Source organism: Astatotilapia calliptera, chromosome 20 (assembly GCF_964374335.1).
Source record: "Astatotilapia calliptera chromosome 20, fAstCal68.1, whole genome shotgun sequence".
In the NCBI taxonomy this organism is placed as follows: Eukaryota; Metazoa; Chordata; class Actinopteri; order Cichliformes; family Cichlidae; genus Astatotilapia; species Astatotilapia calliptera.
Window position 1 is genome coordinate 12,646,172 of NC_137441.1, and position 16,837 is coordinate 12,663,008.

General features: G+C 41.6%; 1 protein-coding gene across 1 annotated transcript in view; it reads left to right on the top strand.

Annotated features, from left to right (window-relative positions):
* Window positions 1–10,946: 10,946 nt before the first annotated feature.
* The window catches only part of LOC145422707 (uncharacterized), a 43,707-nt gene continuing 37,816 nt past the window's right edge, over window positions 10,947–16,837 (top strand). Inside the window, exon 1 of the mRNA XM_080294376.1 lies at window positions 10,947–11,059. The gene's annotated coding sequence lies outside the window, so the exon portion shown is untranslated. The remainder of the gene's footprint in view (window positions 11,060–16,837) is intronic.

Sequence of the window (16,837 nt, forward strand, 5' to 3'; positions counted from 1 at the left end):
CTGTGTATTACAGCTTATTTTAGTTCACATATCAACAGAAACAGTTTTTTCAAAAACTCAGTTTCTGCGTTTACATGTGAACAATGAAAACAGAGATTTTTTATTAAAAATAAAATGCTATTCAAAATATCACATTCTGCTGTGTGAGGATATTCTGAATAATTTGTATTTGTATTGGAAATTAAAATATTTGTGAGATATTATGCATTTTGTGCACATGTACTCACACACACATAAATGTATTGTGTTGTCCATAAGAGAGAGTTTTGTTATACAAAGACTGGAAAGCAGAATAAGTTTTTAAAATGTGGAATGATACCTGAAATGTTACGAATATATTTACATTTATTGATAGACATAATAAACAACTTTTAACTTATTGGGCCACAATGTAAAGTTGAAAATAATATCAATAAGCCCAGGAGAGATTTGCATGCTGTTGCTGATGCAGCAGCATGGAAGGTAGGTAAGGTAAAGGCTTGCACATGTAAAAACTGAAACATGCTCCTGTAATTGCACTATAGGCTATATGCTGGATTGGAATTACTGAGAGCAACAATTTGCAGAAAGGAAGATAGGAAGCAGCCATATGTAATGCAATGCAGGAACAGCGACTCCTTTTATTATAGAGGAGAGCTTCCAGGATTGGTATCATGACGGGATCGTAGACGACACTGTGTACAATCGAAGTGATTGACAAATGTAACTAATAGCAAGAAAATGACAAAGACTTGAGCACAATTGCATGAAGTTATTTACAAGGAAAATTACAGGTGAGCAGTGAGATTTCAAGTATGTGGCGTGAAGACCGACTGACCTGAAGAAGTGGTGAAGAAAGAATGTCGGACTAGACCACTGATGCTGCAATAAGCTTTATATCATAGGAGAGTGGAAGCGATGTAAAGGTTAGATGAGCCACCAAACACCCGGGAAGGAGACAGATGTGTGACCACAGATCTTCCTTATTCAACTTCTACAAAAGCTTCCTTTGTTCTACAGTAAATTGGACTAAGCAACATAAATGAGCTTGCCATACTTTTTTTGGTACGTTAAATGTGTGTTTGAAACTAATTAGTAAATAAACATCCTCAGTTAGTTGGCTAAGGAAAAAGCTAGCTATCAGAAAAAAAGCTGGTGTCTGTTCACTTTAGACAATTTTCCATGCAGATGAGTTTATTTACCCTAACCAAAGAATTTCAGTTGTACTTGAATGCTCATTAAAAAATCACAGTCACTAACTGTATAGGCCTCTGTTACTGTACTTTTATTAAGAGCATTAAACCTTAAGAACAACAGGTAGGACTCTTTCAACTCCTCCGCTGAGTTTAAATTATTATTAAACAGGATTATGTCTTTTCTCCACATATGTGTGGACAGTAACGGTAAAGTAAAACATTTGAGTCAATTAAAAAAGGGATCAGCAATTCATTATTAGTGTTAACTGAAGAAGAGAAGATTGAAAAGACTGAAAAAAGACTGATATACCAGTATATCATTACTGATGCAAATTCACTGAAATGCAGCTGACATACTGATAACAGGGATGGTGCCCACAAAACAAAACTGGGTTTAACCAAAGCTGGCTGGTTAAAAAAAGGCTGTCTGTGTGGAAGCGGTTTATCTCTGTTTGTAACAAACATTAAAACTATTTAAACTCTGGTAAACAGTCTGAAACAAACCCGCCTCTCCTTGAATTTTTCATCTTTGTTCAGTTGATGTTAAAATATCAAGTTAATTATACCACTACTGCTTTTACTCAGCAAAACATTAGAAAATATAGCAAAGCCTAAAACTTATGAGTTGAAAGCAAATGATGATTTTAGAAATATGTTAATAAGTTAAAATATATGCTTAATTTCATTTGAACTATGGCTCTTTTTTAAGCATAAACTCATTTAGCTTTGGTGGTTTTGGTTTGGTTTTGATTCTGTATAGCTTACATCTTTTGAGAGATAAAATATGAAACATTAAAACACTGTTCAAAGCATTAAAGGAATTTTAATTTTTAATCAAAGTATAGCATAAAGCATCATCAAACAGGATATTGATCTGGTCAGATAAATAGCAAAAGGTGTTGTTTTGGTGCCAATTAAATTAATCAATTAAATTAACAATAGGTTCACTTAAGGGGCAACAATGAGAAATCCCCTTAAACAAGAACGTTACTAGCAAAATTCTAAATAATATAAATTTCCACAATTCGAAATGCTGGGTTAAAAGTTTTCACCAACATGAACGTCGACACCTGGTCAGGCGTGGATTATCATGAAAATAAGCCTGTACAACTGCATCACCACTGCAAGGCCAGTAGGTGTCACAGAGGAACATAACAAAAAGTTAGAAATGGCTACTGAGGTAGTAATTCCCTTTGTATTGCAGTACACAAGCAAACAATTCAGCATTTTCACCTAACATGTTCTCCACCACTCTCTGATTTCTCTTTATGTATATACTCCTAGAAAAACCAGCTGAGAGGGTGGCCACTGATCATGTCAGCTAAGAAGATGGACAGAGAGTCACGATTTCTTGATGATAAGAACGTTTACACATTCGTCATAACTGCCATAGATAATGGTACGCAGAAGCTCTACTGTAGTTAAAATAAACTGAACAATTTCTTGAAGAAAGGCTTTATTGTGTTGTGGTTTCAAAGGTGAACCTCTAGCCACAAGCACATAAGCTATATCCAGATCCATCTCGCAGAAATCAGTGACAATACTCCAGTGACAATGCTCTATCAGTTTTTATGCCTTAACAAAGTATAAGACTTTTTACTGAGAATAACTTTTTTATTATTTGTATTCGAGCTATATTTAAATTTATGAAGACTACTAGACTATCATTTTTCTTTATATGTGAAACTTTGTCCAACGAATAGTGTGTTGTCTTCAACAGTGTGTAACGTGAGTGATGCAACAGCATATATAAACATTGCTTTACCATAATTATTTATAATGTCTGCATATCCAATTCATAGTATATTGGTGCAGATATGAGGATAAATTACATTACAGGTTTGTAATATAAGCCTGTAATATAATGTATGTCTCTCAGGACCCTCAAGCTCCCACGCCTCTGGTAGAGGACCCGAGCTTGAAGAATAAACCACCCGCAGGGGTGTGCTGGGTGTTTTTTTTTTATAGCATTCCAACAACGCCCTGTTTTTGTCTCTTGCCCACCGATGCCTTCTTGTTCCAGTAGGATAAACCGCCCGCAGGGGCGTGCTGGGTGTTTTTTTGTTGTTTTATATATATATATACATATATATATATATATATATATATATATATAAAACAAGAAGGCATCGGTGGGCAAGGGACGAAAACAGGGCGTTGTTGGAATGCTACTACGCAAGTAACCCCGGCGGAAGGGGCTACATGAATAGGATGAGGGACCTATGGATTCTTCGATACCCAACATCCACAATGACGGCGAAACAACTAGTAGCTCAGTGTTCCAACATTCGAAAGAAGGGACTGCTCTCACAGCTAGAGATTGACGAGGTACAACACAAATGCTACGGCAAGGAGGAGTCAGGACGCCAGGTCAGGGGGGAGATATCATCACCCCCACCCGAGATTGGGTACATAGCCCCAAGTGCGATAGGAGAAGGATCGTTGAGTGCGAGAGGAACTGACCTGAAAAAAAGGATCATGGCCAAGCTTGAAACCTGGATCCCCCGTAGCCGGTTACCAAGATTACGTGAAGTACCCTCAGAAGGTCTGCTAGATGATGTTAATGCAGCACTACGGGCAATACCTACAACCACGATTACCGACACTAACAAGCTGATCTACAATACGGCAGCAGTGATCAGTGAGATGCTTGGCTACAAGTTGAACAGCCACAAGGGGCAGTACCCTCCATGGAGAAGGAGGCTAGAGGGCAAGATCAAAGTAGCACGGAGAGAGGTTAGCCAACTAACGGAGTTGCAGAAAGGTGCGACGAATAAGGTGCCTAAGAAATACAGCAAGCTGTCCATACCTGAGGCCTTGGAAACTGCCAAGCAAAGACTCACAGCCTTGGCCAGCCGCTTGAGGAGGTACACCAGAGAGATAGAAGGCAGGAGAATAAACCAGCTGTTCTCCACAGAACCAGCAAAGGTGTACTCTCAGTGGCAAGGGAACAATAAGAGAACAGCACCACCAAGGCTGGAGACGGAGCAATACTGGAAGAGCATATGGGAGAAGGATGCAACCCATAACGGCAATGCTCAGTGGCTAGTGGATCTGAGGGCAGACCACAGCGACCTCCCTGAACAGGGTCCAGTAACCATCACAGTGGCAGATATCCAAGAAAGGGTCTCCAGTATGAAGAGTTGGACAGCACCAGGGCCCGACATGGTTCACGCCTACTGGCTGAAGAAGCTGACTGCACTCCACGAGCGTCTGGCAGCACAAATGAACCAGCTGCTAGTTAACGAGAGACACCCGGAATGGCTAACTGAAGGCCGGACGGTCCTGATCCCCAAGGACCCCAAGAAGGGACCGGTCCCCTCCAACTACCGACCAATAACCTGCCTCAGTACTACATGGAAGCTCCTGTCAGGCATCATATCGGCTAAGATGAACAGGCACATGGGTCAATACATGAGCGGGACACAGAAAGGAATTGGCAAGAATACCAGAGGCGCAAAACACCAGCTACTGGTAGACAGAACAATCAGCCGAGACTGCAAGACCAGACTGACCAACCTGTGCACTGCCTGGATTGATTACAAGAAGGCCTATGACTCAATGCCCCACAGCTGGATACTGGAATGCCTAGAATTGTACAAGATCAATAGGACCCTAAGAGCCTTCATCAGGAACTCAATGGGGATGTGGCGTACAACACTAGAGGCCAACTCCAAGCCCATAGCACAAGTCACCATCAAGTGCGGGATCTACCAAGGAGATGCTCTGTACCCACTGCTGTTCTGCATAGGCCTGAACCCCCTCAGTGAGATCATTAACAAGACTGGCTACGGATACCGACTACGGAATGGAGCAGTTGTCAGCCACTTCCTGTACATGGATGACATCAAGCTGTATGCCAAGAGTGAACGAGACATCGATTCACTGATCCACACTACCAGGCTATACAGCAATGACATTGGAATGTCGTTCGGACTGGAGAAGTGTAGTCGGATGGTAACAAAGAGAGGGAAGGTAGTCAGAACTGAGGGGATTGAACTACCAGAAGGCAACATTGCAGACATAGAGGACAGTTACAAGTACTTGGGGATCCCGCAGGCGAATGGGAACCATGAAGAGGCCGCTAGAAAAGCTGCAACCACCAAGTACCTGCAGAGGGTCAGGCAAGTCCTGAGGAGTCAGCTGAATGGTAAGAACAAGATCCGGGCCATCAACACCTACGCCCTGCCCATGATCAGGTACCCTGCTGGGGTAATAGGCTGGCCAAAGGAGGAGATAGAAGCCACTGACATAAAGACAAGAAAGCTCCTTACCATGCATGGAGGGTTTCACCCCAAGTCCAGCACCCTGAGGCTGTACGCTAAGCGGAAGGAAGGGGGCTGGGGACTGGTGAGTGTCAGCACCACAGTCCAGGATGAGACAACGAACATCCAAGAATACATTGGGAAGATGGCCTCAACTGACCGAGTGCTCAGTGAACACCTCAGGCAGCAGAAACCCAAGAAAGAGGAGGGAGACGAGGAACCATCATGGAAGGACAGGCCCTTGCACGATATGTACCACCGGCAGATAGAGGAGGTGGCTGATATCCAGAAATCCTACCAGTGGCTGGACAAAGCTGGACTGAAAGACAGCACAGAGGCACTAATCATGGCAGCACAAGAACAAGCTCTGAGTACAAGATCCATAGAGGCTGGGGTCTATCACACCAGGCAAGACCCCAGGTGCAGGCTGTGTAAAGATGCCCCAGAGACAATCCAGCACATAACAGCAGGGTGCAAGATGCTAGCAGGCAAGGCATACATGGAACGCCATAACCAAGTGGCCGGCATAGTGTACAGGAACATCTGTGCCGAGTATAACCTGGAAGTCCGCCCCCAAGGGTGGTGGAGAATGACCGAGCTAAGCTCCTTACCATGCATGGAGGGTTTCACCCCAAGTCCAGCACCCTGAGGCTGTATGCTAAGCGGAAGGAAGGGGGCTGGGGACTGGTGAGTGTCAGCACCACAGTCCAGGATGAGACAAAGAACATCCAAGAATACATTGGGAAGATGGCCTCAACTGACCGAGTGCTCAGTGAATACCTCAGGCAGCAGAAACCCAAGAAAGAGGAGGGAGACGAGGAACCATCATGGAAGGACAGGCCCTTGCACGATATGTACCACCGGCAGATAGAGGAGGTGGCTGATATCCAGAAATCCTACCAGTGGCTTGACAAAGCTGGACTGAAAGACAGCACAGAGGCACTAATCATGGCAGCACAAGAACAAGCTCTGAGTACAAGATCCATAGAGGCTGGGGTCTATCACACCAGGCAAGACCCCAGGTGCAGGCTGTGTAAAGATGCCCCAGAGACAATCCAGCACATAACAGCAGGGTGCAAGATGCTAGCAGGCAAGGCATACATGGAACGCCATAACCAAGTGGCCGACATAGTGTACAGGAACATCTGTGCCGAGTATAACCTGGAAGTCCGCCCCCAAGGGTGGTGGAGAATGACCGAGCTAAGATCCTGTGGGACTTCCAGATACAGACGGACAAAATGGTGGTGGCTAACCAACCGGACATAGTGGTGGTAGACAAACAGAAGAAGACGGCCGTAGTGATCGATGTAGCGGTTCCGAATGACAGCAATATCAGGAAGAAGGAACACGAGAAGCTGGAGAAATACCAAGGGCTCAGAGAAGAGCTTGAGAGGATGTGGAGGGTGAAGGTAACAGTGGTCCCCGTGGTAATCGGAGCACTAGGTGCGGTGACTCCCAAACTAGGCGAGTGGCTCCAGCAGATCCCGGGAACAACATCGGAGATCTCTGTCCAGAAGAGCGCAATCCTGGGAACAGCTAAGATACTGCGCAGGACCCTCAAGCTCCCACGCCTCTGGTAGAGGACCCGAGCTTGAAGGATAAACCGCCCGCAGGGGCATGCTGGGTGTTATACATACACACACACACATATATATATATATATATATATATATATATATATATATATATATATATATACACATACATATATATACACATATACTGTATATACATATGCTGTGATGCAGCTATTCCCCAACTCTCTGTGATTTGTACTTGTAGCCATTGATCAGTGGTCTTTGATTAATGGGCTTTGATCAGTAGTTGTTGATCAATGGTCATGAGAATTTGCATATTAATGATCAAGGAACTGACCTCACAGCCCATTGTTCATTCAGTGGTGTTGGTTTCAGTCATTGTGCAAATGTACTGTTTATAGGTTTGGGGAAACCTGCAGTCAGCTGAGACTGAAGAAGTCTCCCACTGAAAACGCCACATTCAGATGAACAGAATCAACCTTCTGAGATTTACTTACCTGGATGATTGAGCATGCATCAATACACGGTTAAGAATATTTTGATTACGAACAGCTGTTAAAAAAAACTAGTCACTGTCAGATGTAACACTGTATCTATCAAAATGATCATGCACAAGTGTGCATCAGGAAGCACACTCTTAATGAAGGCTGCCCATTCCCCGTGCTGGGAATGATGAGGAGAGGGCAGGGTGTTAAAAAACAAATTTTTAAGCATTTTATGCCATGTGGATTATTAATAATTAAATGAAAATGAGGAAGATAATGCACCCTCACTTTTGATACTGTAGATAAACCTAACCCTTACAGAATTAATTGTAGAATTCAGTATACTGAAAAGTGAGCGCTAAAATGGGAGCAGAAAATTGTCAGTTTAGGTCACAGGTTCAGCAAGTGTCTACATGTGTTTAGAGCTCCACCGAGCATCCTGGAGCTCTATCAGAGTGACCATCAGATTTTTGGTCACCTCCCCGACAAAGGCCCTTCGACCCCATTCACTCAGACTGACTGGGTGGCCAGATCTAGAAAGGTGGTTTCCAAACTTTTTGCTCATTTGCTGAGCATATCCCTTTTTCTTTTCATTCTTGCCACCACGATGCATTCTTCTTCCGCATGGGGAAAAACAGAAGAAAGAAAAAAAGAAAAAGAAATAAAGATCTGTGTCCAATACTGGATGATCTCATACTGCTGCCACCAATTGTCAGGGACCAAGCAGTAAAGCATAAAGGACACAGGTGTTTTAATTCAAAAAGGGTGTTTTATTGACCCAAAAATATGAAAATATATTTCACAAAGCCAAAACTTAAACAGGCAGCCCAATAAAAGCGGTCAACTCAATAGACTAAACTCAAGAGAATTATTACCAAAACCTCAAACAAACATAAGATAAACTGACCTGCTGAAATGACACAGGGGGGAACTTAAATACTGGTTTAGCTAAACCAAATGACACACACGGGGAAAACAAGATGGCTGCCATATAACCAACTAATACAAAACTATTAAATAAACATGAAACACCCCCCAGGCGATGAAGCATGTGGTGCTATCCAATTAGGCTGTCTGTGGTACTTCAGGTCTCCCAGCCCTTTGCAACAACTTTCGCCAGACAGGAGAAGAAGCCAACCCCCAGGTAACTCAAACAAAGAAAGATGTATTAATATAACATAAAACAGAACTTTGACCTTGCAAGGTTAATATGTGTGCACGCCATATAAACAGTGGATGGTGTGATGGAAAAATACACACATTTAATAAAGAAACAATATCGAACAATAAGTATAATATTTTAAAGTAGTGACTGTAAATTAAACTAAAGTGAATCAACTGGTGGTGAGGTGTGGAGCTTACCATGTGTTGCATGCCATCACAGTGGGAGAGAAACATGTATGTAAAAAGTTGACTCATCCGGATAATCTCTGAGTTTCCTTCCACACTGCTGTGGAAGATGTGTAGGAGGGCTCCATGCAAATTGGCTAAGATTACATTATTGCCATCTTATGTGTGAGACCTTGATGGAGTTCATAGCTTCTAGAGGGGAATCCCTTGCCTTTGACAGGGGTTATTATTTTTTACTAAAGGCCTTTACCTTTGTGAGCAAGACAGTGCTAAACCACATACTGCATTTATCAAAACTAAAGAACTTGGACTGCTGAGCAGCATTTCAGTTTCGGTTGTATTCACATTTTACACATAGTCTTTCTATTAGTAGTTACCAAATACAGTATTTAAATATAGTTTTTTTCAGAGTTCAGTTTGAATAAGATGTACAACTTATGATAAAAAGTCCTTTGACCTGACATTATAACTAATGTGCTTAAATTGAATTAAACAAAATACAGCCTTATAAATAAACACCAAGCAATGTTGTTGTCTTCTTTTAGCTAAGCAGATCCATCCCGCTTTTTTCACACAAGACATTAACTTCTGCTGAACCTCAAATAGCTGTTTAGCTAACCAGATATGTTTTACCCCTCACCTGCTTCCACCACCCACTGATGTTCAAGGAGATTTGAATATCAGTGGGTGACCAGTCTTTGTACAAAGGTAACTATGTACAGTCTGTTTATTGAGGGAAAATATTTTATCCCACAGACACTGCTCTACATTGATATATGTTATAAAAGACACATCACATAGATAAGACTTACTAAATCAACAAAAAATAAACCCTAACCCTCAGCAACAAAGAAAATAAAATTCAGAGAATTGATTAAAAGGAGAAATACAAGGCTTCCAGTATGTGGGTTCAAGATTAATTTGCCATATTTATTGCTGCTATCCATAGTGCTCTATAATAGGAGTTATTCATTAGAAATGGAGTCTGGGTTAGAGTTGGGTAGACAGTATGCTAATTGGCTAGAGATGGTATAATTTGAATTTCGCATCAAAGCAGAAAAACACATTTCAACATTTTTTTTCTTTGCCATTCCATCACTTATTTATATTTGGATAGGAAATGGAATTAGGTACACCAGGTTCTTAAAATATGTGGACTGTAAATGGAAATGGAGTATATAAGTCAAAACTGAATTTTAATGAGCCTGAAAATCAATAACTGATATGATCACTTTCATTCTTCAACAGAGTCTAAACTCTGTTAGGCAAGCTTGCTTATTTTTTAAGCAGCAGAAATAGATTTCCAGTCTTCTTGAAGGACATTTCAAAGCAAGTTTTGGATGCTGATAAGAGATTTCCACACTGCTTCAATAATGTTTAGGACTGGCTTCATGGGAGGCCAATCCATCACCGATAGTGCGTCACTGTGTTTTTCCACGTATGCTTTTACTACATCAGGAGCGTATTTGGGACGATTGTCTATTGTTGCCAGTCAGACACTTTCAGGGTGATATTGCATGGTGGATCAAACCTCACTTCACTTTTCTATGGCCATAACTCTGTCAGTTTTGGCAAGATCCCCAACACCACATGTTGCCACTGATTTTTCAGTGAGTTTGACATCTTTGGGTTACATTTGGTGGCTTTTTTATGTTTGATTGATTCATTGGTCAGTGTTCAGAGTTCATATCCTGCTTCCGTGAGTCTGCTTTTGGGTCCAATCTCCAACCTACCACACAGACGTTAGTGACACTTAGAAAGCCTGGAGAACTACTGGTTAAGACAGCTATAAAAATGACAAGTTTGGCTCCTTAGAAGCAAAATATAAAGAAAGAAGTGGACGCTTGAAACTTTTGCACTGCCCTGTATGCGTGCGCTGTTAGCCTGTTTTCTCCAAAACATTAGATAATGTGAATGAAAAATTTGCAGGATTTTCCAGCCTCATTTCTCAACTATCAATAGAAGAGCCTGAAAAGGACAGTTTTGATGAGGTATTTAAAATCTTTGACTAATCTGCATGTTGGTCAAGGTATTGCAACATGAGTAATGAGTTCAATCTAACTAGTGACAGAGAAGCTAATAATTTACCTGACAAACTGACTTAAAGTAAAGTAAATGCTTGTGTCATCCTCCATCTGCACACCCTACACTGGACTCCTACTGCATGATTAGTTCACTGGTTTGTTTGCAATATGTGTAAATGCATGCAGGATTTTCATGACAGACAGAAAAAAAAGAGTAACAAAGTAAGTTTGTTTTGTTTTTTTTAAAAGAAAGCCAATTGTGGTTCTCCAGCCTGGGTCTGCTGTGTATTATCCTTGGTATGAAGTGACTATAACCTTTGTGATTTAAGGATAAGGGGCTTCTTTTGGGTCTGCTAAACTCAGCTGTACCTCATTCTGACAAATACAAATATGCAGAGCTTTTGTTCCCTGACATTGCAGAGAAATAATGGCATTTGCATTGATTTTGAAATATTTTCCATCTTAGATTCTTTTTCTGTCAAACATTTTAATTCTTGCTTTGATGTTGATCTCGTCTGTAATGAACACAAGACATATTGGTGGTGTTTGAGTTTCTGAGCTTCTGGCTGTGGGAGTTCCAGGGCCAGAGGTGACAATTAAGCTGAAGTACATGATTTTTTTTTTTGTCATCCTTTTGATCCTCTGATCACCGGGGTCTGAGGCAGTGGCCTCTTCTGCTCTTTTGCTTCGGATTATCTGCACTACTTGGTTTTTCTTATTAGATACTTTACAAGCATGTCTTATAAGCATATTTTCTGTAATAAAAATCATTCATCTGTAAATATATGGATCTGCGTTAATGTAATGGTTCAGCTGTATATCAAGAGTCCTTGACACTGCACTGAAAGCAGGAAGCAAACGTTCCTGTTGAACTAATGAGTCACATGATGTAACATGTAATCTCCTTGTGGCAAGTGGAAAGAAATCCCATGATCATCTTACCGTTTTCAGTTAATCAAGATTGGGTTTTTATGTCTGTGAGAGAGCTAGTACGATAGTCCCACTGCATGGCCATCTATCTTTTCAGCAGTATGCAGCCTCATATTCCCATAAACACACAGCTATGTGGCAGATAGTGCATGAGGACTTGTCATTTATATTATGTTGTTCCACCTCTTACTATAACACCTAGTGCCAACATACTAGCTTATGTTGTAATACAGGAAGCACAGCCTGAAGCCTAGATTACAGAATACTTTATTGGCAGTACGTTATTACACAAAGTTATACTAAGTATATGCAACTCTTCATTAGTTCTCTCTCATGTTAAGGCTCCTGTCTTGTGGTTATATGCAACTTAGCACAAAAACTAAGGTAATTTGTGTTTGGTCGATTATTTCCCCTTAAATTGCTTCACATTTGTAAGGAAAATGTCTTTGTGGGTTGAGCAGCAGACTTGAGTATGTCGATTGTGACCATGACAAACTTATCAAATCTTTTCTGCTAATGCCAAACAGCCTATTATGCTGTTGACTCTTGTTTGGTGTTGTTTATTGGATGATTGAATAGGAAGAAACAAGAAATGTTGGCAGTTAGTCTAACTGTAACATGTGGAAGAACCAGCACCTCTTTTTGCAGATAACAAGCTTGGTCAAATATTCCAGTGGGATACCATAATATTCTTCAACCAGTATTTTCTCAAGTCTGCCAATGTGGTTGTGTTGGTCACTCTGGCATGAACAGCAAACCTAAGCTGATCCCACAATTATTCAATGGGAGTAAGGTTAGGACTGCATGCAGGTCATTCCTTCCTGTCCACTCCCAAATTCTGGAGTTAGTCTCTGATAAACCTGCAATGTGGGGGTGAGAGTAATCATCTTGGAAGATAGTTTGGTCCCAGACTGCAGTGACATGGGATTGCTACTGGTTGAAGAATTTCATCTGTATTGAGATTTACTCCAGTGATTATTGGATTATTTAAAAGAAATAAAAAGTCTTTCAATGAATATAAGATTTATTGCCAAGGTAAATTGTTATAACAAAGAAATAATTGACCAAAGACAAATTTCCATACTTTTTGTGCAAAGTATTATAAAACTCCTCTGGCCACCCGCTCTCTACATGTCTGATCAGATTTTCTATTCCCAGTCTGTTCCTATTCCCAGAGCCATTACAGCACTTCATCCCAGCTGAAAACAAAGATGACCTTCAACCATGCCAGATGCTCGTACTTGAACTGTGCTTTTAGTAGACACATACATATGTATTAATCGGTCTGTGTACAGTACTACCCATACACAATCCCACCCAATTAAAGAATTATTTAAAGCACACATTAATGAAGCACATTATTCTGTGGACACTTTAACATTACACTGGTTCAATTAGAAAGTAAACTGTGTTTCCCCAGAAAGTAAATCAGAGTCAGCAGATCTTTCCTGTTTCTATAAGAAGAAATTCTTTGTCAGACTCTAAGAAGTAGTTCCTATCCTTTCACTGTGACTAAACAACATCAGCGTTACTCATGTTGTACTTCTGTCAAGGCTGTCCAGCTCATTTAGCAGAAAGGAAAAGTGGGATTGTATAAACTGAGGAATGAATCATGGGTAATAATTTATTACCTGGTTTCAGTACCAGTCTTTAAATAAAGCTAACAGAACATGCATCTCCTACCTACTATGTCTAGTGGAAGAAACATTAACAAAGTAGAGTGTATGTTGTTTTGCTGTCTTATAAAAGAGCCTAATGATGCTAAATGAAAGATGTCATGTGAAGGAGATGTCAAATATATTTTGAGGCTCTGGATGTTGGGTTGTGAGTCATGTAAGACTGTTGCACTAGGAGGAAATTAGAAATCTCAGTGCAGTTGTATATTAAGACTTTCATTGCCTGGAATATTCTGAAAGGTGCTCTTGAAAGCAATTTGTTAAATTACCCTCGTAAATTGAAAAAGAGCTACAATACTAAAGCTACTCTGCAGAGTAATTTCCAGTGTGGGTCATAAAGTTATGCACTGCAGGTCTGTTTACGGCTTTGTTTTTCTAACTACATTTCTGTTAACTCATTAACTTACATGCCTGGCACTTGGTTTTTTTTTTTGGTTTTTTTTTCTTTTTTTTGCCTGTCCCGTTTGGCTCTTTTGCCATCAGAATTATTGTCTAAAGGCAAAGAAAGATGCCCAACGGATTTACTTTACCAAATTGACCATCCCAGCCTTGCCATAATGGTCCATTTGATTCACCTTTTATTGTTTATTTTATTTTCACTTGCTGAATACGGGACAGACTTGACTGGGGAAAAGAAGGGGAGAAAGAAAGAGGGAAAGAGAAACAGCTGAGAAGAGGGACAGGGGAGAAGGGCAAAAAACAAAAACCAACAGAACGGGCAGAAAAAAAAAAAGAAAAAGAAAATGCATATATCGATCACCTGGGTCACCTGTTGAGAAAGAAAAAAGAAAACAAGAAGAAGAGAACAAGAGTAATAGAATAAACAACATCACAATTAGTGTTGGTCAAGTTACTTGAAAAAAGTAATCAGTAACTAATTACTGATTACTTCCCCAAAAAAGCAATCCCGTTACTTTACTGATGACTTATTTTCAAAAGTAAATAATTACTTAGTTACTTAGTTACTTAGTTACTTTTTAAAAACACGATTTACAACCTGAAGAGGTGATAAAGCGATAGATCTTTCAGCCCAATTCTATTTTTTCTACATAATCCATCATACAAAATGTAATCAAATGGAAAAGTCTCTTTTTTTAACTTGTTTTATCAGTTTTAATCTTTTAACTTTATGCACCAAGCAAAAATTTAATTATATGCAACATTCTCTGACTTGAATAAATTAGTTTAACATTTAAACCTATTTTCTACACATTCCAGCCGATAAAATAAAATATTTTTTGTGTTTACACTCACTCTTTCAAATAGATGCAAGTAAAACACAGCAGAAAATAAATAAAGTCAAAGACTTAGCGGTCCTGTTGCTCTATTTTCACCTGTAAAGCAGGACTGCGGTAGGCGGAGGTTTACCCTGGTGCAGGTGTGCCGCGGTCAGTGGAAGAATCCGCCAGTTTCTCTGTGAGTTTCCCATTTTTTTTATTTATTTATTTATTTTTGCCTGTCCCGTTTGGCTCTTTTGCCATCAGAATTGTTGTCTAAAGGCAAAGAAAGATGCCCAACGGATTTACTTTACCAAATTGACCATCCCAGCCTTGCCGTAATGGTCCATTTGGTTCACCTTTTATTGTTTATTTTATTTTCACTTACTGAATACGGGACAGACTTGACTGGGGGAAAGAAGGGGAGAAAGAAAGAGGGGAAGAGAAACAGCTGAGAAGAGGGACGGGGGAGAAGGGCAAAAGACAAAAACCAACAGAACGGGCAGAGAAGAAAAAAATGCATTATGTTGTTGCACACTCGGTGCTTGCTTGGAAGTTTAGGGTTTTTTTTCACTGTAAAAAGTTTTCTTCCCACGCACAACAGACGCTAATGTTTTTGTCACTTTTTATGGAATCAAACTCAAAATAAGGTCAGTACTTCCACGCTTTAAACGCTGCACGCTCATACTCTCTCCCACAATCGATATGTGATCCATTGTTGATCTGCACACAGCTGTTGTCACCAACGGTGCACTCGCTTACATCACTGTCATGAGACGTTCTCGCAAAAAAATCACGGTTTTAGTAACGCAGTAACGCAGCGTTCCTACGGGAAAGTAACGGTAATCTAATTACCGATTTTGCAATAGTAATCTCTTACTTTACTCGTTACTTGAAAAAAGTAATCAGATTACAGTAACGCGTTACTTGTAACGCGTTACTGCCCATCTCTGATCACAATGATATATGGGAATATGACAGAGGGGCCGATGGCGCGATATGGCAGCCTCGCTTCTGTCAGTCTGCCCCAGGGCAGCTGTGGCTACAACTGTAGCTTGCCTCCACCAGTGTGTGAATGTGAGAGTGAATGAATAGTGGCATTGTGAAGCGCTTTGGGTGCCTTGAAAAGCGCTATATAAATCCAATCCATTATTATTATTATTATTAAATACTAAAAATTAAACATTATTGTGCAGCACATAAGATCAACAGATCTTATGTGAGGTAGGAGGTAGGAGCCAAAAAGGGTGTAGTTTGTGGGTGTGATCACCCGTGTGTACACCTGTGAGCATGGACGCGCTTGTTTTTTTAAAAGGTTCCTTCATGTAATGATCTGCTAGAGGGTGTGGGGGGGCCACAGCCCCGTCCTCCAGGGCATGAAGCAGGTATGGAGGAGATCAAAACTCCAGACATCCAGAGGCCCCCAGAACACAAGAGACCAAGGAAGACCAACAGAGGGGCAGCCGCGCCACTGTCCCAGAAAGAGCTGAGGAGAGTCCCAGATGAGGGCTCACTCAGCAGCCGCGGAGCAGAAGCCAGGGGGAGTTGCAGTGACGCGCCCGTGAGCTCCGCCGGCAGCCAGCCGTGCCTGAGTGACCGAGCCCCAGGCCTAGAGGCCGGGGGCACCCCACCTCCGAAGTGGTGGGGCTCCAGGCCCCGATAAGCGGCCGCCAAGGAGTGAGCCGGTGTGTACCTAGACGCCCATCCCCAGACACAAAGAACCACCAACGCACCGATGTCTGAGGGAGTCCGCCACTGGCAGGGGAAGTGGTGGTGGGGGGAGATAGGCCTCCAAACCTTGGAGGGCCTGAGATGTCCCCAGAGAGGTGGCGTCTGATACCCAACCTGACATATAGACACAGACATACAGGCACACACAGAAACAAACATCCATTCCCACCCTCATGCTCTCATATGCACTTACTCCACACTCAACCAACGTGGAGACAGACATAAAGAGACGCTGTACACACGATCACACTCCCCAAGCGTACTCTACGAACCGGGTCTAGGTACCCTTGCCCCTGGAGGGGGGAACTGCACCCAGACCCAGGTGGTGTTACCCTTTTCCCTGCGGTGGGGAGAGGCAGACCGCCCCGACTCCGCAGCAGCAGGGAGGCCCCACACTCCAGACCGCAGTCGGACGGCCAACTCCTCCTCCTAGCCCCCCCGCTCCA